Below are 25,041 nucleotides of genomic sequence, written 5' to 3' on the forward strand. Positions count from 1 at the left end.
CCGTAGGGATAAATTAATTAAAAGCATTGAATTCGAGAAGGCTTCCGGTAGAGACATGGGTTTTTTTCTTTAGATTCCTGTTGGAGGATGACCCACACTAAATCCAACCTGACATTCTGAGTTCAATTAAGGCAGCAGTCGTTGTATTAACTACACAATCTCCTCATTATCTCATTTCTTCTACACATTTATACCTGGATGTTAACTTTTCTTTTCTTTAACTTATCTTCATTTCTATACAATAAGCGAAAAAAACGAAAAAAGAAGAATTACCACACACACACGCACACACTACAGCAAAAATATAAATCAATTTTTTTAAAAATCCTGTCAATCATTGTATGTGTCGCAACTTTTAACAACCTGCAGTATTAAATATAAAATCCAGGTGAATCCATTCCCAAGGTAAATAACTCTCACTAGCAACAAAAACTAAACAAAAGAGTTGAATGCCTTGAAGAGGAATTGGAAAAAGGAGTAGACGCTGCTCTAATTGAGGATCTTTAATGACCGCCTCCGGGATGTGAAATGTTCTATCATCCCATTCACATTACGTCTCTCACCAGTAGGTTAAGGTTAGAGTCTCTCATCAGTAGGTTAAGGTTAGAGTCTCTCACCAGTAGGTTAAGGTTAGAGTCTCTCACAAGTAGGTTAAGGTTAGAGTCTCTCACCAGTAGGTTAAGGTTAGAGTCTCTCACCAGTAGGTTAAAGCTAGAGTCTCTTACCAGTAAGTTAAGGTTCGAGTCTACTTAAGGTTAATGATAATATTGTGGCACAGTGGTCTGTCGAATGTAATGAGAAGTTTTAACAGTAGTTTCTGTACAGGGGAGCTGAGGGATAAACACGTGACTTAATAAAGCGCCTGTTTCAGTTTATTTGTTTTGGTGGACTGGGGGAGGACAATGAGCAGTAGGGGGGCACGTTTCTTATCCTAAGAGTTGAATGAGAGACAGAAAGAAGGAGAAAGAGAGAGAGTGAAGCAGAGAGAGATAAGAACAAAAAGGAATGGAAGAAAAACAGAACAAGTTTATTGTGAATAACAAGCATCAACTCTTTATAGTCTTCACAAAATTGACTTTGTAATTATATATGGCGTTGAGTTTATGCCCAGGAGAAAGAGAGAGAGATAGAGAGGGAGGGAGGGAGGGAAGAGAAAAGGTGAGGGTGAAGGAGAAAAGAATAGTGGAGTGAGGAAAAACAATGAAAGAGAAGTAAGATTGAAGGACTGAGATAGATAGCTAGATAGCTAGATAGCTAGATAGCTAGATAGCTAGATAGATAGATAGATAGATAGATAGATAGATAGATAGATAGATAGATAGATAGATAGTAGATAGATTGATAGATTGATAGATAGTAGATTGATATATAGATAGACAGATAGATAGATAGATAGATAGATAGATAGATAGATAGATAGATAGATAGATAGTAGATAGATAGATGATAGATTGATAGATTGATAGATAGATAGATAGATAGATAGATAGATATAGATATAGATATAGATATAGATATAGATATAGATATAGATAGATAGTAGATAGATAGATGATAGATTGATATATATATATATATATATATATATAGATAGATAGATAGATAGATAGATAGATATAGATAGATAGATAGATAGATAGATAGATAGATAGATAGATAGATAGATAGATAGATAGATAGATAGATAGATGAGAGAGAGAGAGAAAAGATAAAGAAAGGAAAGGAAGAGGCAGAATGTATGAGAGATACAAAGATCAAGTTTTTAATAATTTTGATTGCTAGCTAATTAGTTTGCTAGTTTATTTTCCTAAGCTAAATATACACATTATTTAAATAGAATTCCAAATTTCATATTCCCGTCAAATAGCTTTCAAGGCAGCAATATCGCGTGTCGTAATGTCATCAGATTGACACCTTTCTTTTTTATCACGTCTGCGACCTTGCCAGTCTAACCTTCCCTCGTTAGGCCTCGTAATGCAGGCGTCGCATATCAGAGTGGGCTAGCAGGCTGTTTTCTGGCTAAATCTAGCTCTCCGGTTACTAAAGAAATACTCGGGTACATGTAAGTATATCACAGCACCCACCTCTAGCACCCACCTCTAGCACCCACCTCTAGCACCCACCTCTGGCACCCACCTCTAGCACCCACTTCTAGCACCCACCTCTAGCACCCACCTCTAGCATCCACTTCTAGCTATAAATGTTCTCACGGAGTTGACAGCACTGTATGACAGGACACGCTTTGTGCGGGGCGCCCTGACAGTACTTGTCGATGAGGCGATGAGCGGGCGTCGCTCAGGGAGGACTGAGAGAGAGAGAGAGAGATAGCTTACTTGGAAGGAAAAAAAAACAAACCCAAAGAAAGCGGGGAAGAAGAGGGCTAGTCTCGGAGATAAAGTGGGGGGGGGGGTGGAGAAGAAATTCCTCCTACAAGAAACTGTAAACAGTTCAGTATCGGGCGAAAAAAAAAAACCCACGGCTCCCGAGCGGACTATGTGAGCAGTTTGTCTCTTCCAGGAAGTATTTCAAATGCTCCCCCCCCCCCTCTCCGGCCTTTCTCCAGCCGCCCCCCTTCTCCACTATCTTTCTACGTTTCGTACCAACCAGTGACGTCACCGAGTCCTCACCGAAACAAATCCAAATAAAAACAACAACAACAAGTGATCACGGCCGTGGACCATGGGATATGTTGTTGTTGTATTTCCGTTGGAATGTCGTCATTGTTTGTTGTTGTTGGATGCACGTGTCAACGCCGTGTTACGTAATCCATTCTTGAAGGAGAACTGATAAGTGATACTAGTGATACTAGTGATACCTCGGATGATAAGTGATAACCTCGTTTTCTTCTTAACGCTGAGATTCTTTACTTAAAAAAAAAATAAAGGTAAGTTTGTTATTTTAATTTTTTTTTCAAATTTATATAAAAAAAAATAGAATTATAAACTCATTAAAATTTACAATTCTAGATTTTTAAACAAGAAATCCATTACCATTCGTACGACACATTCAATCTTTTGATGTACAAAGATTGGCGAACGGTGCAATCGGCACGGCACTATAACACTAATAAAAAGCCTTAATTGTTTTAGTGCTGTACGTATGTCTTTCGTTCGTCTGTCTGTAGCGTTAAATCTCAAAAACCAAAAAATTCGTACCAAGCTTGGCATAGGCACATTGGCTGGTTTATATTGTTGAAAGTAACTCTATTGGTTTAAAATGGATTATTTATATTTTATGCACATATAAAGCAACCATTTTAGAAACCAAATTAAAAGGTAGCTTGCGATTTAAAAAAAAAAAAATTAACAAGCGAGGCAATACAATACACACCCTAACGCAAGTATGAGATTTACTGTTTCACTAACGTGAGAACATGACCGTCCTGCAGGGCTTACCCAAAAGTTTATGTTTAACTTAAAACTCCCTTTCTTTTGTTGTTTTAAGATTAAAAGATGTTAAAAATGCAAATGTGATATGGGAGTATAATTGGAGAGGAATTTTTTCAAAGGACTAAAATATCTAGAATATATTAGTGAAACACTAAATCTTACGATGTTTGCATACGCATTAAATGTATAAAATTGTAGAAATTAATTGAAATATTAAAAGTTTAGAATTGGTAGATGAGATATGCAATACTTTGTATATAGATGAAGAGGATTTGACAAATTTATTAAAGATACCTCCTTTCAGACCTTTCCCTGGGAAGACGATGTCAGTCTCATTTATGACTTATCAGCACAATGTCCAACCGCCCACGGGTGCTAACACGAGCTGGGTAGACTCAGGGGCATCCTTAATAAATCCAGATTCACAAATTCAAGTCTTCACCCGGATTCGAGATCCCAAGGCTCAGAGGCCAAGCGCTTTCCCGCTCTGCCACAGCAACCTTCCCCCCCCCCCCCCCCCAAAAAAAATATATATTGACAATAGGAATTAAAAATAACAACGTGTTTATTTCAACCAATCAACTGTCTGCTCAGAAACGATGATAGAGACGTATACACATGTTGAACAACTTCCGGTGATGACGTTGTTTTATATTTTGTTAGGTTGTTGTTGTTTTTTACCGTTTCTTTCGTCACGTGACACTCAACTTAGCCACACACATTCCATCAAGAAATAGATCACATTTATTATTTCTCTGTGTGTGTGTGGGTGCGTGTGATAATATGGAAAAATGGATCACACAACTTACAGAACAAACAAAAAATCAATCTAGTAACATGTTGACATTTCGGCAGAATTATAAGATATCAAATTTAGCCGGTGGGCCGAGATGGATACCAGTAAACATGAATACAAAGAATGGTTCCAGCAATTGTCTGTTACAGACTAAAGGTTTTAGCAACAGGCTGTTATATTCAAATGGTTTTAGCAACAGGCTGTTATATTCAAATGGTTTTAGCAACAGGCTGTTATATTCAAATGGTTTTAGCAACAGGCTGTTATATTCAAATGGATTTTAGCAACAGGCTGTTATATGTCAATGTTTTGATAATTGACTCTTAGAAAAACAGTTATCGTCTGGAAAATAATCAGTACAGTACATAAAACAAACAACAAACTATTGAAGCTTTAACATTTCAAAACTGAGATTTGACTGCGTTGAGAGGTTAATGAGAGACTAGACTTGTCTTACTGTATATACATATATATATATATATATATATATATATATATATATATATATATATATATATATATATATATATATATATATATATATAAACATTTTTGTATATGTCATGACGGGAAGATAACAGAGAGGTGTCTGAAACAGAAATAACAGATACTAATCAGCAGACATTGACTGGCGGGTGCTAGACACAAGTAGAAGGCATTCTGTTTCAGTAGGATATATATAAAAATTATATATATATATATATATATATATATATATATATATATATATATATATATATATATGGCCTCATCTTTTTCAATTGCGAAACGACAATGGATCATCTCATGGAAATAAGATAAATGCCTTGTCATTATCTATGGTCGGAACGATGTCGCCCATGCAGCAGTCCCCCCCCCCTCTCTCCGTACAGCTGAAGTATGCAAAGGAATGGCAATTGTCGATACAGTTTTGGGTCAGGGGTGGCAGTCTCTGCAAGGGTGTAGCACTGGGTGCTGCAAACTGGCTAAGGATCGCCGGCTCCTGATTTTTCCTCAGGGTTGACTCCCGAAGCCTTTCCCTTCATTGAGATTTGAGTTTACCTTCTCGTAGGTGTGTAGCCGGCCAAGGCTAACGAGCTTACTGATAAAGACGCCATTTACTGTTTTATTCACTCTGCTTTTAATGTGAACAGTTCCGCTGGACCCTATATCTGAACCACACGTGAAGACCAGGAGTTGGACTGGTTGTCAGAGGCTATTGGAGACGCGTAACACTTGGAAGCATTTTATGGGTAGTGGAGAGCTTACAACCATTATACCACTTCCGGCGATGACAACCGTGTGGAAATTTAAAACATTAAGAAATGTAGGAGATTAAAAAAAAATATTGTATTGTAATAGTTTTAAAGGGAGGCAACTGAACGAGGGCTAGGAGTAAAAGTGATGGCAGTTTATTTATAGATAACATTAATACACCAAAAATATAACAGTCTTGCTTTTAAAAGATCTTCAAACTCTTTCCTACAAGGTTCACTGTCTCCAACTTCGTCGCCTCTATTGCCGCTTGACTCTAGAACGGTTCCTGCAAAAACCAATAGGAATGTCTTGCGACCCTTCCACCGTTTCTCAGACATCTTACTGACCAGACCACCCAAAACAGAGCACGTACACCTCTTCTTACCTTGCTCCACTGTCCCCTGACGACAATCCCTGTAGTAACCCTCAGGCGGAGCGAACCATGTTTTAGCATAAGATGCTATCTTTTCATTTAGGCGGAAATCAAGTTTCAATTTCCTCTCTCCTAGCCAGTCCGCCCATATTTAGTGCTGAATAGTGCGTTTGTGCGCACTATAAGAGCATTTGCAGAGGCAGAATCATGACAGTATTTTGATTGGTTTGCGACAACAATAAACCTTTCATGATGCATAGTAAGTAGAGCATGACTGGACGGTACTTTCCATCTAATGAAGGCGATGTATTTCTATTGTAAAGTTAAGTTCCCCTTTCAGACCTTGTGATCTATGGGGCAGATGATGTAAAGTTTACTGGCCCACGGTTAACGAGAGTGTAATGTGGCCAGCACAACAACAAACCGCCTTTACTTTCCCCAACTATCGTCAGGTACCCTTTGACTCAGAGGCACCTAAGGATCTTGAAATAAAAAATCCCAGTCTTCACCAGGAGTCGAACCCTTGACCCCGGTTAGGAAGCCAAGCGCTTTACCACTCAGCCACCGCACCTTTTTAAAGTAGGATTAGGGTTAGGTTTAGGAGTTAGAGGTTCTAGTAGGGCTATAAGACATCAAGAAACGTGTTTTCGTTTAAAAGGAAAAAGGATGTGCTAAGTAAAGTAAAAGAAAAGTACACTGCAAATCTTGCGATCTTTAGGGCAGATCATCTGTTTCTATGGCCGACAGTTAACGAGAGTGTCATGAGGCCAGTACTGTCACAGATTACATTATAGAATTGTTTGTACATTTCACTTTTGAAAGTAATATAAGCCCTCGACATGAGTCTCGGGATTTAATCCTCAAATTTAGACACTTGACGTTCAAGTCAGGATTTACCCAAGGGACGTAATTAGTATGTTTGAAATCTATTGGTTGATTTGAATTTAAACAAAGACATTTTTGAAAAGAGTTAGCGCCAGAGAATTGGCGGTAGTAAGAAGGTAAAGTCAGTCGATAATATTAAGTCCTTGTAGTCAGTCACGTTTTTAAGAGCTCTGTTTGAAAAGCCTTTGTAATATGTTCCATGCTCATTGATTTGTAATTTGTACATAAACTGTACTTACGTTGTATTTAAATAAAGTTCCAGAGTTTTGTTTTATCAAGGAATCGTTAATTTGTGAGTCTAGGTCGTCAATTTTGTTAACTATTGAATTCAAGTAAAATCCCCGGCATAACAACACATCGTAACATCGTGCATGTTGTTACATCTGGCACAAGTGTTGTTACAAGTACAACAATATCCGCCTTTACTTTCCCCAACTAATTTCAGGTACTAATTTGAGTATGGTGGACTCAAGGAAGTCCTTTAAATCCCCAAATTCAAAATACAATTTTTTACCCTGATTCGAACCCGATACCCCCTCTATTTGGAAACCAGGCGCCCGTATTACAATATGGTAAGACATAAATAGACCATATCGAATGGCAATCCTTGTTTCTATTTTGAACTGATTTACAGATTGCCCAATGATGAAGATCGAGAGGAACCACGTGGCCGGTGCTATCGAACAAAACACGTTTTGATTGGATGCTTCCATTTCATTCGTCAAGGATTTCTAATCTAATGTACTCTACTTCCGGGTGGCCACAGCTAAGAATCAATACCCGATAAGATAGTTTAAATACCTAGAAAGCCAAGGGGTAAAGATGTAGACTTTCGAGTGTTACACCATATTATTTATGTATATAGTTTGTTATGTTACTATAGTCCCATTGTACTTCACGTAATTTTTTTTTTCAAATTGACAGTTCATGCTTTACGAAAAGTGCACAACAATATGCATAAAACTCAATTTGCTTTTAATATCTAACGTGTGATAGAGAAAAATCTGATTTGATAGAGGATGGCTGCCTGGTCGTGCGGTTTGCGCGCTGGACTGTCGTTCAGATTTATCAATGGTCCAGGGTTCAAACCCTGCCCGCTCCCATCCCCCGACGTCCTGCGGGAGGTTTGGACTAGGAAGTAATTATCTTCAACTCTAAAGGAACATCCGAAACATGTAAAACATTTTACAAAAAAATAGAATCCTCCCTTCCGAAAAAAACCCTGGTGGTATAGTGACTCTAGTTTGGTGATACAGATCTAGACTTAGAAGAAACGTGATTGGTCCATAAGACGATTCGCTAAATGTTCCTGAACGTCTGTTTCTTTTTCAATTCTTTAATTAATATATATGCACTATGTTCCTGTTTATTTAATTAGAATTGTATGTTTACGCACGGAGCGATACCCCAACTTGAATTTTCTTTATATGAAAACAAGACCACACCACAAAAAGCGATACTCTGGTGATAGTCGGCGTATACAGTGTAGAGGCGCTGCTTGCGTTTGACAGCTCTGCTGCAAAGGATACCTACCACGTGAGGGACGACCATATCATGTCCATATGCCAAAAGTAATCTTCCTTTGGCGAGCTCAAAGCTGGTCGGCCTAACAGAGATGCCCCAGAAATGCTTTGAAGATCAGCTCAGGGGCCAGCAATCCTTAACTGGCAAGGGAGAGAGCACCTGGCAGCAAGTAGCTTCCGAAAGGGATAGACAAAGGCTCGAGTCTCTGACCGACAGAAAAAGTCTTGCCGAATACTGGCGTAGAGGGTGACGAGAAAAACTCAACCACCGTCAGACAAAGATCTGGATGCACGTTGAAACGCCTTAATTTATAAGAACAAATAAAGACTTTGTTTGTAGCAAAAAAAATATGTAGATTACAGATAGGGCTGCATATCCACGAGACATTCTTCAATCGTCCTACTCGAAGAAACAACTCATTTTAATTGTATATACGATCCTAGCTATCTGTTTCTTTCTTTCCATTCACACACTCCCTGTTCCACCCTACCCTTGTTTAGTTCCTAACTGTTGTAAGAACTTGTTTTTTCCGTGATGTTTTCTTTCTTAGCTGTTATTTCTCAGCAGTCTTGTGTATACTTCAGTAAACAGTAAAACTGGAAGAAGCAATAGAAAAAAAAAAAAAAAAAAAGCCAACTTGAGGGAAAGAACCGCTAATTACTGCCATTTATCAGATCTTTCCAGGGTTTAGCTCCTTTACTACTATATAAAAAATTAATTAGTACTAAAGCATTAACTAATTGGTTAATTTTTGGATTGATTCGTGTATTGTCATCGACCATGAATAATTATGTAAAATTTCAACTTGATCCGAGACTGGAAAGAGGGAGAAAAGGAAGCGTCAAAACGTAATTAGGGGATTAAATCCATATATATATATATATATATATATATATATATATATCCATATCTCCCACTTAGTAGCATTTATTCCCATTATTTCGATATTAAACAAAATAACTAATAACTAACAATTAATTAACTATTTTTTTTATTGATTTATGTCTTGTCAGTATCAATGAATTCTTATGCAAAATTTTAGCTTGATTCGAAAATTGGAAATGGGAAAAAAACGTTCAAACTTTTTACCAGACAGACAGACAGACAGAATGAGTTGATATAAGCTTTCTAAAAAATAAAACTATTTTTGTCTACGACATGAACCTAGAAATTCAAATTAAAAAAAAATTCTTCAAATACGTTCACAACGCCCCAAGGGATTTGAGCGTTCAACTGTAAACACTTTCTAAATCCCCCCCCCCCCCACCCCTGCCTTACATATGCTGCTTCCAGGGTAGATAAGAACGCCTGCATCCTAATGGCTTTCAGACCATTCATTTACTCAGAAGTTTGTAAAAAATGAGGGGGGGGGGGCGGAAAAGCAAAAGGGGAAATAACAAAGTCTAAAATAAATATAAAATACCTAGTGAGAATTCTAAATAGTCCAAATTCGTTTTTAGAAGAAAGCCATAAAGCAAACGGGGTAATTCATCAGAGATTGTTTGAGAATCCTTGAAAGTAATGCACCTGAGGTGTGTCTACGGTGTGTCTGGTGTGTCTGGAGCATGTCTGGGGAGTGTCTGCTAAATATAGATTCGATGTTTTGAAATGTTATTTTTTGTATTCTAGGGTCAACTTCACGTCCTAGGCGCTGTACTATCATGTCTGCTGTAGGTGGCGAGGGGCTTAAACGTTAAATGTTGTTTGTTTTTTGACGCCCCGGTCGAACTCAGCTTCAGCACTTTTTGAAGAAGCGTGTTGTAAATGTCGAAAAGAATCCAGATCTAAAGAGTAAATGTGCACAATTAAGGTTGATTCCTGGTGTTAATATGGACATCAAAGGTTAACACCTGAATAAAAAGAGTTAATATGGTCTTTTATCTCTTTCTCTCCTAACTAACGATACCAACGTTGATTCCACCAGAAAGTGGTAAATAATTACGGAGAGAAAGAGTTAAGGTTGAGTCCTGATACTAAAGAATCAATATGGTGAAGATACGTTGATCACTGAACATTAAAAATTGACCTCTCGGACTAAGCGATAAAATGGACACTAAAATTGACCACTGGAGCTAAAGATTGGCACCTTGACCTAAACACAAACGACAATCACAACTATGAGTTAATGTGGTCACTAAAGGATGATCCCTGGTGCTTAAGAATTATTATGATCAACATATAATTAACGCTGGAGGTAGAGAATTAATGCGAACATTCCCCGTTAACTCCTTGACTTAAAGAATTAATATGAACGCTAAAAGTTGACTTTTGAAGCTGAGAGTTATTATAAATGCTAAAGGTTGCTAAAGGTTGAATTAAAAGGACAACAAAGTAATGTCAAGTAGATGTGTGTACAGTATGTCATGATTTTTAATATTGTATCCACAATCATGCGAGATTTTTACAAAGCTTATATCAAATCATTCTGTCTGTCTGTCTGTCTGTGTGTCAGTCATTCTTTCTGTCTGACAAAAAGTTTGTACACGTTATTTCTCCCACACCCAACCTCGGATCAAGCTGAAAATTTCCACAATTATTTCTTTTACCTGACAACATAAGAATCAATAAACAAAATTAACCAATTAGTTAGTTAACTATTGGTAATAAATTACTTTGTTTGGTATCTCAAACAAGGGAATGAAATAGTACTTGCCTGAAGTGGTGGTTAATTAACTATTGGTAATAAATTGCTTTGTTTGGTATATCAAACAAGGGAATGAAATAGTACTTGACTGAAGTGGTGGTATTAGCTGTATTAGTCCCCTTTATCTTAGACAAAGGCTTAGTGAACACAAGCATGAAAAAAGAACAATTGATAACTATACAATTTTCCATGTTCATCGACTATACTCTAGTGGAGTGGTTACCACGTTGGCTTGTGAAACCTGAGGAGGTTTAGCTCACAAGTTCGAACTCAAGTCGTTCCTTTTTTTTTTTTTTAAATGCTATTGTTAGTCTAGATTTATTAGAAATTTTATTACATGACTGTCCAAACTATTTATTACAAGTAGGCTTAATATATTATTTTAAAGTATTTTTTTTTATATGTTTCTTGTTCAATCTGAAATATAAATGAGCTTCGCAGTTAACACATTTCAATTTCTAAACGAGGGAGATAAAGAGACTATATGAGAAATTTGAAGGAATTATGTCAGACAATGGAGTCTGAAATTTTTTTGTAGACTTAAATTTAAATTATGAAGGTCAAATCTGGTAGTTGAAAGTGGGGTCATGAATGTTGATTACCGAAGTAGAAGCTACATTAATATATTTCAGCAGAACCCCCCCCCCCCCCCCCCCCCCGATGCATACGTTTTTGTCTTTCACTAGTCTCACTGAACCCTTGAGTTTAATAATCAAAAAAGGTAATATAGAACCAGTGAGGTTTTAAGTGGACAATATGGTTTAACTCTTTGAGTTAAAAAGTTTAAATCACGAACGTTGCTAAGTTAAACTGAGCAAAGTAGGTCAAGGTCGACACGTTGTTAAACCTGTACTTAAATATTTCAAATGTAGTTCAGATTTTTGGTGGTAGGTTAGGTCCTGATGGTTTGGGAAAAGGGGATGGGGGTATAAAATGAAAGGGGGAGAGATCGATAACTTCCAATCAGATCTGCTAACACAAGGTCGACCAGTGGGCCAATGTACACGTCAGATGGGGGGGGGGGGACAATGTCACGCAATGGTCTCTTTCCCTTGCCTGTCTCTCTGTGCAAGGACTAGTGTCGATGGCTACCCAGTAGCGCCACAAGGAAGATAACTCCAACAGTGAGCAATAACAACAACAACAAGAACAACAGCAACAACAACACGTGCATGGTTTTACGAGTAGTAAACAAGTACATCGAGGTGCGGTGGCTTGTGGTAAAGCGCTTTGCTTCCGAACCGGAGGGTCGCGGGTTCGAACCCTGGTGAAGACTGAGATTTTTAATTTTGGGATCTTTAGGCTGAGTCCACCCAGCTCTATTGAGTACCTGAAATTGGGAAAAGTTTTTCTGAAAAGTAAAGGCGGTTGATTGTTGTGCTGGCCACATGACATCCTCGTTAACCGTTGGTCACAGAAAAAGATGGCCTTTATGTCATCTGCCCTTTAGACCGCATGGTCTTAGAGGGAGCTAACAAGCAGATATGTATACAGTATGTCATGATTGTGTTTTGGAGAGATGGTATGGTCTCTACAATCACGTGAAATACGCGGATTTGGAGGTGCCTATAAATCTATTGTAACTCACTACTTGAATCCACTACAGAAACTCTAAATGTAAATATATTTTTCTTAATTTCATAGTGTTTACAGTATCAGTCAGCTATAAGAGTGTAACTTGAAAGTCTCCTGAGTCTATACAAATAATACTGAAAGAGATCCACCCAACTGATAATTACCTTAGTTACCAGCTAGAAATTACGTGTTTCCCACAAGAACTGAATGTACCATAAGAAAATGACCACAAAAAAAAAAGGGGGGGGGACGAATAACAGACAGCTATGCATTGTAACCTTAGACTGACAACAGTTTCTATTTAATTAGAACTGCATTATGATATTTGAACTGATTAATCTAATCTATCACGTTGAGGGATTGTGTAAGAGAGAGAGAAAGACAGAGAGAGAGAGAGAGAGAGAGAGAGAGAGGGAGAGAGAGAGAGAGAGAGAGGTGGATCTCTCTAGATGGAAAGATGAGCACCCATTCCATTCGTATGTATTACTAAAAGTATATATAAAGTACCCCCCCCCTTTTCAGACCTTGTAATCTTTAGAGCGAATGTTGTAAAGGTCATTTGTTTTTCTGCCCAACGGTTAACGACGGTGTCGTGTGGTCAGCACAACGACCAACCGCATTTACTATCCCCAACTAAGGCCAGGTACCCATTAGAGATGGGTGGACTCAGTGGTGTCCTAAAAAAAATTCCTAAATTCAAAACCGCAACCTTCACCGAGATTTAAAAACCGGGACCTCTCGGTTCGAAAGCCTACAACTCAGCTTCCATTACCCTATCTATTTGTAATAAATCTAGTGTCTGATGTTGTTTCCTTTGGTCTGTGTAGAAGTTACATGTCAATTACAACTTACACTGGACCCTAGACTGTTGCCTCTGGAACTCATGGGGTTATCGTTTAATGATCTTGATACATGTATACTTTGTCTCAACCTACTGAAAAGTTTGGATCATGGAATGGAACGGATCATCGATTTTTCTAAGAATTAGTTTTTCTTTTAATTTTGCGAATGCATTATAGAATTTGTTCGTCCCCAAAGTACTCTCCAACAGACTTTCATAACTCCAAAACTTTCCTGTCATCCAGGAGTGCCTAGAATCAAATGAACAGTTAATTGAGTGACGGTGGTTAAGTGCCTAGGAATCAAATGCCCAGCTGATTAAGTGACGGGGTTAAGTGCTAGTAATCATTGTTCAGTTGATTAAGTGACGGGGTTATGTACCTAGGAATCAAATGACCATTTGATTAAATGACGATCGTCTCCCTTTGCATTTCCCTTTTCAACTTTACAAGTGACTAGAGAGGCCATTAATAGATTATAGACTGAAGTGACCTCTACTATGACGATAATACATTTATATGATTAGAAATATTTTAATTATTGTTTTTTGTTTGGCGCGATTTCCCTTCTATAACAGGCTCAGTGTGGATCAGTTTATCGCGGAGGAAGGTGTCCCTGCTGCCTTTTCAAAAGCAATTTTAAAAAATTTGCTGACTCTGAATACGAACTCGAGGTTACTAGCCTTCTTCCTGGAAGGCCGACACGCTAGCCACAGAGCTTTACAAGTACTTAAAAAAAATGTTTTATGGTTATTTTTTGTTAGTTTCAAATTGTTGATAAAATAATTGGTCATTTTTTTTTATTGATTCATGTGTTGTCATCGGCAATGAATAATTGTGCAAAGTTTCAACTTGATCCGAGAATAGGAAGTGGGAGAAATAACGTGTACACGATTTGTACCAGACAGACAGAGCAAGTTGATATAAAGCTTTCCAAAAGGCCAGCCTTAACTTGGATTGGGTACGCAAATGATTTGGAAGTTTGAACATGTCAGCACATTGCTCTGCCTTCAGCCCTTCACCCTTTTTACACGTCATATCCGATTCAGACTTTTGTCTCGGAGGCGTGACCGTGAGCGTCACAGAAATGTGTCACGCGCAGTTTTGACGTCAGGAGGTGACGATCCATTAGTTCTGCATCTTTCTTCTGCTGGCTCCATTCCACCCACGCCCCATATTGTCTCGCTCTAATCAAGGGGAAGCTACAGTGTGACAGTTGTGCAAGCCCTTATGGACCGGTGCCTGTATCAGAGGTCTTTGCCAGGAATGAATACAGCGCTGACTGAAGAATTATCTTCATCAAATTTACACTACAGACGTCGGTGGACATGCTATTAGTTGTTTTAGCGTAAGTTATGCATAATACACACTGCAACACTGTTACAAGTTGATCTTTAAAGGGTGTTATATATGATCGTTGTCAGATATTAGACAATTAGAACTATTGCAGGGGAAACAAAGGAATAATATTTTATAGTGATTTTAAAGATTGTTTTTTTTTTAACTGACTTTCGAATTTTACTGGGTCTCTTGTCAAACCATTTAATACGGCCAGGGGCAGACAATCTTAATTTGTGAAATGATCCACCCATAGACATAAATAAATATAGACTGGAAAAAGGAAGTAACTTCATGTAACTTGAAAACATTTATATCTATTGTATTCGGATTTCCAAATTATGAAAAGTTGCATGATCTTCATTCTTAGAGATTAAACAAATCTACACTGCCTCCTTATATACAATAGATATAGGTGTGTATCAAAGTTAAAAAAAGCACTTTTATACTGCTCATAAATGCTGTATAATAAAGTACACAAAATTGCAAGTCACAAATTTTCATTTCATAAAACTCTTTAATTGACCAGTCTATATTTATTGATGTCTATGGATCCACCACAATTAGATCTAGAAAAAATATTGAAAAAAAAAATATATTGGATGTCATACGTAAGGCAAACCCAAAGGAGTAAAGCAATGTCTCTCATGTTCATCAGACGATTCGACCATGGGAGAGTCAGAGAGATTGAGTAAAGTTTGCAATGTGTGTCTTGTTAACATAAAGCGCTTGGCTACCCCTTAATGGCTCCGAGTTCAGATCCTAGCTCGGGCTGAGCTGTGCTTCCCAAGCACCTAGTTGTTGAGCAGGGGTTTCATGTTATAAACAGGAAAAAGTCAAAAATGATTATCAGAGTACAATAATGGTCACAAAGGAGATAGAGCCATTACGTGCCAAGCATAGTATATGCATTAAGGAAGATTTATATTGGGAGGTTATTGAAAGGAAGGGTAAGAGAATTTATGTTTTTTTTAGCTTCGTATCCTTTTTTGGTACCTCCAGTCTCAGGCCGTCTTGCTTGGTGGACACCTACGGCCAATAAAGATTTCAAATCTAATAACTGCAAGAATTGCCACTCTCTATCGTTGAAGAGATACTTAATTAATATATCTTTTTCTGGTTTAGAAATAGGTGTAAATGTATGTTAATACACTCATTTTAAAAAAAGACAAGACATATACAATAGAAACTTTATAAAAGACACTAAAAATACTTTAAAAAAAAAAGAACTAACAAAAGTAGGAGTGTATTAACGATAATGATATATCGATATCATTTCTGGTGTACGCGCCAGTCCTCCAAGCCTGGGATAAATAGCCAGTGGATGCGACAAACTTGACTATTGGGATTTTTAGACTTAGCAGCAGTATATTATATTGCGTGGGAGGTTGGTTCTGAAGATATTACATGAATGATGGAGCTGATTAGTTCCGAGATCATATATCATACATATTTATGAGAGTTTGTCTGTGTTTAAAAGAATTCGTGGATATTTTTTATTTTTTTTTTCAAAATATTTAGACTAGCTCTGTGTGAAGACTTTTGAGGTCCCCCACCTCCCTCTTACTTTCTGCCATGACTCTCACAATTCAGACACATGAAGTACATGAAAGTACATTAAAGTGCAAGGGACAAACAGTGGAGCATGTTGACGTAAAGTGATGTCCAGATAGTGTTTAGTCTTCTACGTTACTCATGGACTCCCCATTATCACAGTGAAATGATCTTGGGGGAGCTTGATGTTAAAGAGCCTTTGATGGTGCGGTTTGTAGGTTTCTCTCTTGTTAGTTGAACTCGTCGATCTTTGCCGAAGTGTCAGGGACGCTGATATCTTGTAACCGTGATGCCGAGGATTATGTAGATGTCTATCTCTAGATCTAAAGACTATCTTAGAGATTGAATAAGTGAAGTATCTGAACTAGCTTTAAAACAAGAGATAACTATACACTCTTCCATGTTCATAAGCTCGGAACTAGCTTGAAAAGCCTGAGTAAGCCATGAGCCATGAGTTCAAATTAAAATAATTCGTTTTCTTTTTATAAATGCTTTTTAATTTAGTCTAGAACTCTAGATCTATTACAAATTTAATGACATGACTGTTCCAAAAAAATAAAAAAGGCTGAAGAGTTAGTAAAGTAGTATTCAAATTATCCAATAGAATAAACTGGCTTTAAGCTTAAAAGATCCAGGGGGCGGTAGAGGCAATCGCCCCCCCTCCCCCATTCCAAAGTTCTAGATCCGCTAGTGCACACACGACTGTGGTTAGAGCGCCCCCCCCCCCTTCCCTGGCACTCCTGTCCTAAGATCATATTTTCAAATTGACTTGTGAGTCAGGCGAGATTCCGTTCAAATAGTTGACACTGATGTGCCGCCTGAGACAGTTAAAACACAACGCCTACATTCGAGAGGAACAAAAGCAATATCGAGGTGAACGGTCATTGGACTCTTGATGAATAAACCATAGAGTTATCTCCCGTGATGCCGTGTACAGCAGCAAAAGGTTATCTCCCGTGGACTGTAGTGCATTGAATAACCTACTTTGCACAACTTTCTTCAAAGATTACGTAATCAATTCTGTGGGAGTTGGTGGGGGGGGGGGGGGGGAGAACTTCCACATAGTGAGAGGAAATTGTCGCGTTTCTCGCGCTTGAAAACAACCACTTAGTATACAACAGGGTTTCTCAAACTTTATCCTTAACGGTACACTTCGCACATTAGAGGAACACTTTGCTTATTTTCAAGAAAGATTAACTCACGTAGTGGTCTACTAGTTAATTATTCCAGTAGTTTGTGGAACACCTATTCAGGCCTCGCGGAACACTAGGGTTCCACGGTTCACAGTTTGGGAAACACTGGTATACAACAATGTTTTGTTAAGCCGGAAGACAGTTTCAAACTACTGAAAAGGAAAATGGCGGTGAGGTGGGCGGAAAGAGGTCATGGAAGTGTCTCCCAGGCAAATTTAATCTTAAAATAGTATGCAGATTCGATAACGTGTAGGCTGCATGTACAAGTTTGCATTATATGGCAAATACTATAGAGATTTATTGGTTGATTTGTTCCCTAATTTATCAAACTACAGGCTACTTTAATGTGAAAAGTCCAACATGTCCCCAAAAACCAATTCTCTTAAGATTCAAACATGACTCAATCTCTCTCTATGAAAGAAGTCAATTGTTTGATTCATTTTAATTTAAGCCTAGTTTTTAACTCTCGACTGGCCTGTGAGTCCCGGAGTCCTTGTTACTTGTGCTTTGCTACGTTAAAATATTAGTTAATAGATTCTACCCTGTTTATTTCGGACAGAATCCTTTTTTTTTATCCTTCTCTTATTGTAACGCTTCTACAAACATAATTTAGGCCCGTGAATTTTAGGATCATTGACGTCTTACGTTTCAAATGTTAAAAAGAATACAGTTCCCCTTTCAGACCTTCCGATCTTGAGGGCAGAGAACAGGGTCATCTGTTTTTGTGGCCCATGTTAACGAGGGTGTCGTGTGGCCAGCACAACGACCAACCGCCTTTCCTTTTCCTCAACTAATTTCAAGTACCCATTAGAGCTGGGTGGACTCAAAGGTGCCCAAGGATCCCAAAATTAGCGCCCTACCACTCAGCCACCGCGCCTCCATTACGTTTAAATACTTCATATACATTTTTTTCCCGGCGGGTCTCCCTCCCGCCCCCCCCCCTTTTTTTTTCCCGCTCAAACATAAAATATTTTAAATACTTTATTCTCTTAAATCACCCATATAAAAGATCTTCCATCCGACAAATATTTTCCCTTCTCGATTTCATACAGTGACGTCTGTATTTTATAAGATAGGATAAGATAAATTCCTTGAAAAGCCACATTCACACTTTAATAACTTTGTACACTTTGTAACTAATTCATAATTCATATTTCGCAAAGAAAAATAAAGGAACTATTGGTTTGTATAATGTTTATAAAATAAAAACTTACAAACCGAATACATAGAGTATTAAAAAACAACTTCACGGAAACGCATTGGGACAATTAAACAAACAGAAAATGGATTCGGAAAATTAGAGCGCTGGTCATTTCGATCGTAAAGAGTGCTTAGTATCTCCAAGCACAAGGTAAGATTCGTATTTTTTTCTACAACCGTAATTTATAGATGGGCGTAACCGGGGAGGTTGGGGGTCGTAATTTAGTGACTGATTTTTTGCTTTGATTTTGCTTATTTTAGGAGAGATTTTAATACGAAACCATCACTTTCCCCAGTGCAGCCAAAGAGGTTTTGAGTTTAAAACCCACTACCTGGGTGTTTTTCAGTTAAATCTCCTTCTTCTATAAAATAAAACAAAAAACAAAAAAAATAATGCAATCCACAATCCCCGAATTCTAAGAGCATGGCAAAGAAGATTTTGATTTTAAAACCCCCTCCAAAATTTACGATTAAACCCCCTCTTCAATATAAAAAAATCAAATTACACACTCAAAATTCTATGAGCGTAGCCAAGTGGGGTTTTGGGTTTAAACCCCCTTTAGCAAGGTTTGATGCTAAAAAATGTCCTCTTCAATATATAAAAAGGTAAATTATACACTAAAATTCTTTGAGCGAAGTCAAGCCGGGGGGGGGGAAGGATGAGTTTAAACCCCTCTCCTCCAGACGAATTTTGTTTAAGTTTAAAAACCCTCTTGATGGTTTTGAGTTTAAATACCCCCGTACAGAGTTTTGCGGTAGAAAACCCCCCTTTTAATATTATACTAAAACATACTACACTCACCAAACTCTATGAGCGTAGCTAGATGGGGTTTTGAATTTGTAAAAAAAAAATGTAATAAAGATTAATTAGACACACACACACACACGTATATATATATATATATATATATATATATATATATATATATATATATATATATATATATATAATATACAGAGAGAGAGAGTGAGAGAGAGAGAGAGAGAGAAACACACACACACACACGCACACAAACTGAGAGATAAACGAATATGCTCGCTATTAGACAATATTATTCATACTGCCGATATTATTTCCTTTATATCCAATATTTCCTTATACAATAGGAAAATTGTATGGATCGAGTCTTAAGACTGACATAATCCCACACGTTTGAGGGCTAAGCGGCGTATCTAATGGCGGGAAGAGGATGCTATCCGGCCATTAGATTCTCAGAAGGATAACAAAAAATGGGGGTGGGGGTGGGGAGGGGGAGAGGTAGGTGTGGTGTCCTGGGAGAGAGGAAATAAGGCCAGGTCTCCGTCACTCCATCCAGATTACGTGTTTGATTAATCGAATCTTGGACGCTGTCCAGTGGCGGACGATATTTGCTGGAGTGTTGACCATAGTAACGAAGATGCGGAGAAATACTGTAAAACTGAGAAATGTTGGGACAGCACAAATAAATATTGCATTAAATTTTTTTTTTAGAGAGAGAGAGAAAAAGAGAGAGAAGGAGTGATACAAAAGCTAAAAAATCAAAGAAAACTCATATATTGTATGTAGGGACTATTTTCTATGGCGTAGAGTTGTGTGTGTGTGGGGGGGGGGGGGGTAGAAAAAGTCATATTGGCAAAAACATTTGTGTTTGGGAGCCTTAGGGCACTGCAACCTATGCAGCCGCAGTGAGCCCAGCACTTTCATAGGCCCACTATAAACCACTATAATTTATAACAGGGTTTTCGTGGCCTCCTGATTTCACTGAAATCTCCTGAAATTGCAAAGTATTTTTAAAAAAAATGTCATGAAAATCTCCTGAAATTATTAAATAATCCTGAAAACTCATAAAAATGTCCTGAAAAATAGACAAAATTGTCATTTTGGGGTGTCATTAAATAATTGACTGTAATAGTCAGGGCATGGATATGTAGATTTAAATCGCGATCTCCTATACAAATCAAAAGTCGATAGTAAATCTAAAAGGCAGATGTGCTGTTTATCGGCCTTTTATTGGACACGTATATACCTATTACCTACCTATCCCTTAGTCTGGTTGACCGTTGGGGCACCATGCAAGATTCGTTGACCGTCTTTCTCCATTCCTCTCTGTCTTTTGCCTTAGAACCTCTTTCAATGGCATTCCCGTCTATTTTTTTATATTGTCCTCCCATCGCTTTCTCCGTCTGCTTCTTCTTCTTTTTCCTGGTACTGTTCCCTGAAGGAAGATCTTTGCGAGTCCCTAACCCTATATAAATGTATCTTCAATTTTTAAAACTAATTTCCACTGAGAAATAACAAATAATTCTAAGATAATATTTTTTTCAATCAACAAAATTATAACTAGAAATATTTTATTCAATACCGCTTTGAAAAAATTTAAACTTCTTTGAAAAACAAAGTATTTGTATAAATTTATTAGGCAGTGAAAGAAAACAATGAATACAGTAAAATTGTAAAATTTTTGTTAGCAACATCTACACCTCCTATTTTATCGAATTGACAGCCTTGACCTTTGTAATACCCTCCATCTTTCTTGTCTTTCCCGCCAAAATATTCCAGGACAATAACTGCTGCTGTACTAGTGTGTCACAATTGTCAAGATAAGAATGACGTAATACAACCCAGACTTCAGTGACATGACAACCAGACACAAAAAAAAACAGGAATGGAAAAACCCATATCTCACAAGATTAAACCTAACCATGGATAACAGACAAAAACTAGGGCAATACTTAAAACAATAAGACATATGAAGATCGCTAAAGTTTGGCACCTGAGATCACTTCTAAAACAAAACAAAAAAACAAAGTGTGGGCTGTTATAGTTCATAAAAAAATATTTATGCACCATTTTTCATTTAGCAACTGCCTTCTTCACTGTAAAAAATGTAGCAATTAATCTGTAAATTTCCCGCCAAATTTTTAAAATAAAGATTTGCATCTATGGCGGATCGCTATAAATTAGTACAAATTTGGCGTATCCGGTGTAGAGAAAATCGGAAGTGTTGATAATCTATGTAACTTTAAAGTAGTTCCTTAATTTGTATTCACTTTTACAATTACATTTCATAAGTTTTTTTTTTCTCTGACTTCCAGCATAAAGTAAGTTCTATTATTTAGTGGGCAAAAGGAATCTTGTTCCCTTGATGACATTCAGTTTGCCTTTAACTTTCAGAATTTTCCCCATCTTCCCCCATCTTTCCCCATCTTTCCCCATCTTCCCCCATCTTCCTTATTTTCTTAATTTTTCATTACGTTCCCTCATTTTCGGCTCTTTAGTCCCTTGAGAAGTTGCAAAGGGAAAAGATCATCTCTCAAGAATTAAAATGCCACAGAATACATTTCCAATTGTGATGATAGTTTATTTAATCAATTAGATTCTTTGCCCTCTAGGTAACACTTCGAAATCCTGAAATGAACGCACGTGAAAATTATACAAAATTTAAGATATTCAACATACAATATTATAAAATATTTTTTTAAAATTCATATAAAAAATGTTTAGTTCAAACCGGGTATCGAACCCGTGATTTTGATACCGTTAAACTTGTGACGTTATGTACTAATTCTTTCATTATATGGGCATCTAGATCTAGACTTCTGATTTAGAACTCTTAAGATATGGTCTAGACAGTGGCGTAGCTAGGGTGGGGGGAAAAGGGGTAGAATTAGAAAATCCCCCCGGGCCCCCACTTGAAGAAAAGGGGGGGGGGGGCAAATTAGTGTTTTTAACATTAAAAATTAAAAATTACGCTAAATGCAGGGGACCCCAAAGAGCTCAAGCCGCCCGGGCCCCCAAACGATGGAAAATTCCTAGCTACCCCCCTGGTACCGTCTAGATCTAGGTCTAGATCCATTTCTATTTCCAATTTCAAGAGTGTAACGCACATGGAATGATTGAGATACTAACGACGTAAGCCTCTAGAATCAATTTCCATTAAGGTCAGTTTAGGTCAGTTTAGGTCAGTGTTTAAGATTAGCTTGTGTAAGTAGTGACCTCCCACATTGTAAGCCCTTGGGATCTTGCTCAAGCCAGGCACTGTTAGGATGATCACCCTTTATGTACATTGTGACCCGGAGATTGTTTCGCTTACTTTAGATGACATTTTTTTAGACATCCAAAACTTAAACTTCATAAGAACAAGATATATAGATATATAGACTTGAGGCACTGGAGTTAGGCCAATGTTAGGATTGTTCTCGAAACTTGGTGTTCTGTTCTTTACTCTTCACGGTGGGCGATTTCCTGAAATTGGGGAGCGTTGGAAGCCAAAGGGGCTTTAAAAAAGGGGGGGGGGGTGATGAGCTCAATTGGAGGGGGGGGGCAGTAGAGGGGCAAAGGGCATTAAATGTGACGTAGAGATAAAAGAAGAAACTAGGGTGCACTAATAATAATAATAATAATATTAATAATAATAATAATAATAATAATCTTTATTATCAATAAGGCAAATTTGTCTTACAATTTGTGCATCACACCAAACAAAACAATAAAACTATAGAAAACCAAAATATTCATTCACAATTCACATCAGAACCACACATAAACTACATTTGAAAAGCTTACATCAGATTTAACAAAACTTCTCTATTTGCGGCACACCACTCTGTATATATCTGTATGTCTTTGCTATCAATGTCTTGTCACTGAAACAAAAATAATATAATTTCTTCAAAGGTTACTCTGGAAAGCTATTTAGAAATAAGGTATAGTTATCTTACAGAAAACAACGCTAGAAATTGAGTCCGGGAATCCCCTTTTTCGATGTTCAAACTCTTAGTCCGTTGCTGTAATTTCGCAGTGTTGATTGTCTTAAGTTCTTGATCGCGTGAACGTTTATTATTTGATAAGCAAACTAGGCTTGGTTTATTCTATTTACATATGTTAAAATATTTATATGTAAATGTTAATTAAGAAAAACGCTAACGCTAAAATTCAAATATAGCCTTATAATTTAACATTTTTTTTTAACAATGAAAAGATTGACTGAAGAAAATTCGTTAGTATGCTAATAAAAATGTCTCTCAAGGTTCACCTATAACATATTAAAAAAATAATGTATGAATATTCATGAACAATTAAATAATTCTAACATTCAATCGTTATTTAAAAAAACAACGACAAAGCAGAACATGTTTTAGTGGCTTCTTGGACAATTGCATAAGTAGATTTACAAAATTATGTCTCCAGCAAAGTGTATGTTAAAATAGAAGGCACGTCAGATATATAGAAAAGTTCCCCTTTCAGACTATGGTCTATAGGGCAGATGATGTAAAGGTCACCTGTATCTATGGCCTACGGTTAACGAGCGTGTCATGTAGCACAACGAACAACCGCCTTTACTTTTCCCCCAACTAATGTCAGGTACCCATTAGAGCTGGGGTGGACTCAGAGGCCATCCTAAAATTAAAAACGCCAGTCTTCACCAGGATTGGAACCCCGGACCACGGACCCAAGCGCCTTGCCGCTCAGTCGCCGCGCCTAATTACATAATATATATGGCTGCACTTAAATGTTCCTGTAAAATTCTAAAACTGTGGTCAAATTGGGAATTATTTTTAGCTTTTCTATCAACATACATCGTTAAACTAGATTTAGTGCGTAATAAACTTAATAAGCAAAGAAATAGACTGGATGTTACCTTTAGAAAAGACTTTTGTTTTGCTTTGACTAATTTAAAATTTGGCATTTCTAATATTGTCAGACTGCTGGAGGCACAAGGTTCCCATTGGCTTAATTTCATATTTGTTTTTGAAGTTAGTGATAATAATATCTATTTAGAAAAAAATACTAAATTTGCAATTAAACCTAACAATAAGTAGGCCTTAATATTCAATAACTATTCAAAGAATTTGAAAGAAAGTTAAGACAATGAGATTAATTTTGTATGTGTAATCACTGTAAGTTATTTGACATAATTTTTTTATAATAGGTAAAAATTGACGATCTGTTATTGACAGCATGAAAATTAATTTAAAAAAAAAGATATTTTATTCTCTTTTACCATCTCCCACTTCTTTATTAGTATTTTTCTTAAAAAAAGGGGCGCTGTCGGATTCTTAAAAAGAAAAAAATACGAAAAGGGGGCGGAAGGTCAAAAAAAGGTTGAAGTCCACTGATCTAGACCAACAACAATGAATCTGTGCGATTAGAAATATTTTTTACCAATTGTTTTTGTTAAGGGCTAGTTCATGCTTTTAGCTTTCTCAATACGCTATGATCCTATCACTTACCTGGACCAGGTTGGAAAAAGGGGGGGGGGGGGAGAAAGAAAAGAATATCTGCCTCAATTTTACCGTAATCTCTTTTTAAAAGCATTTACAAAAAAAAAATAAGTGGGGGGAGGGAAACCTGAATTCGAACACATCGCTCAGACCTCCTCAAGCCGATATACTAACCACTCTGCTTGTGAGGTGCTTATCATAATAGAAGATTGTATAGTTATCTATTGTTTGTTTCAAACTTACTTTAAAGCGGCGGCCTATAAAGGGGACTAATTCAGCCCATAGAACCAA

At 37.2% G+C, this 25,041-nt stretch overlaps 1 protein-coding gene across 2 annotated transcripts in view; it reads left to right on the plus strand.

Annotated features, from left to right (window-relative positions):
- The first annotated feature begins 2,513 nt into the window (after positions 1-2,513).
- LOC106062083 (uncharacterized) overlaps positions 2,514-25,041 on the plus strand; it is a 76,553-nt gene continuing 54,025 nt past the window's right edge. For both annotated transcript variants that reach the window (XM_056031202.1, XM_056031203.1), the window contains exon 1: positions 2,514-2,884. The gene's annotated coding sequence lies outside the window, so the exon portion shown is untranslated. The remainder of the gene's footprint in view (positions 2,885-25,041) is intronic.

This window comes from Biomphalaria glabrata, chromosome 5 (assembly GCF_947242115.1).
Source record: "Biomphalaria glabrata chromosome 5, xgBioGlab47.1, whole genome shotgun sequence".
In the NCBI taxonomy this organism is placed as follows: Eukaryota; Metazoa; Mollusca; class Gastropoda; family Planorbidae; genus Biomphalaria; species Biomphalaria glabrata.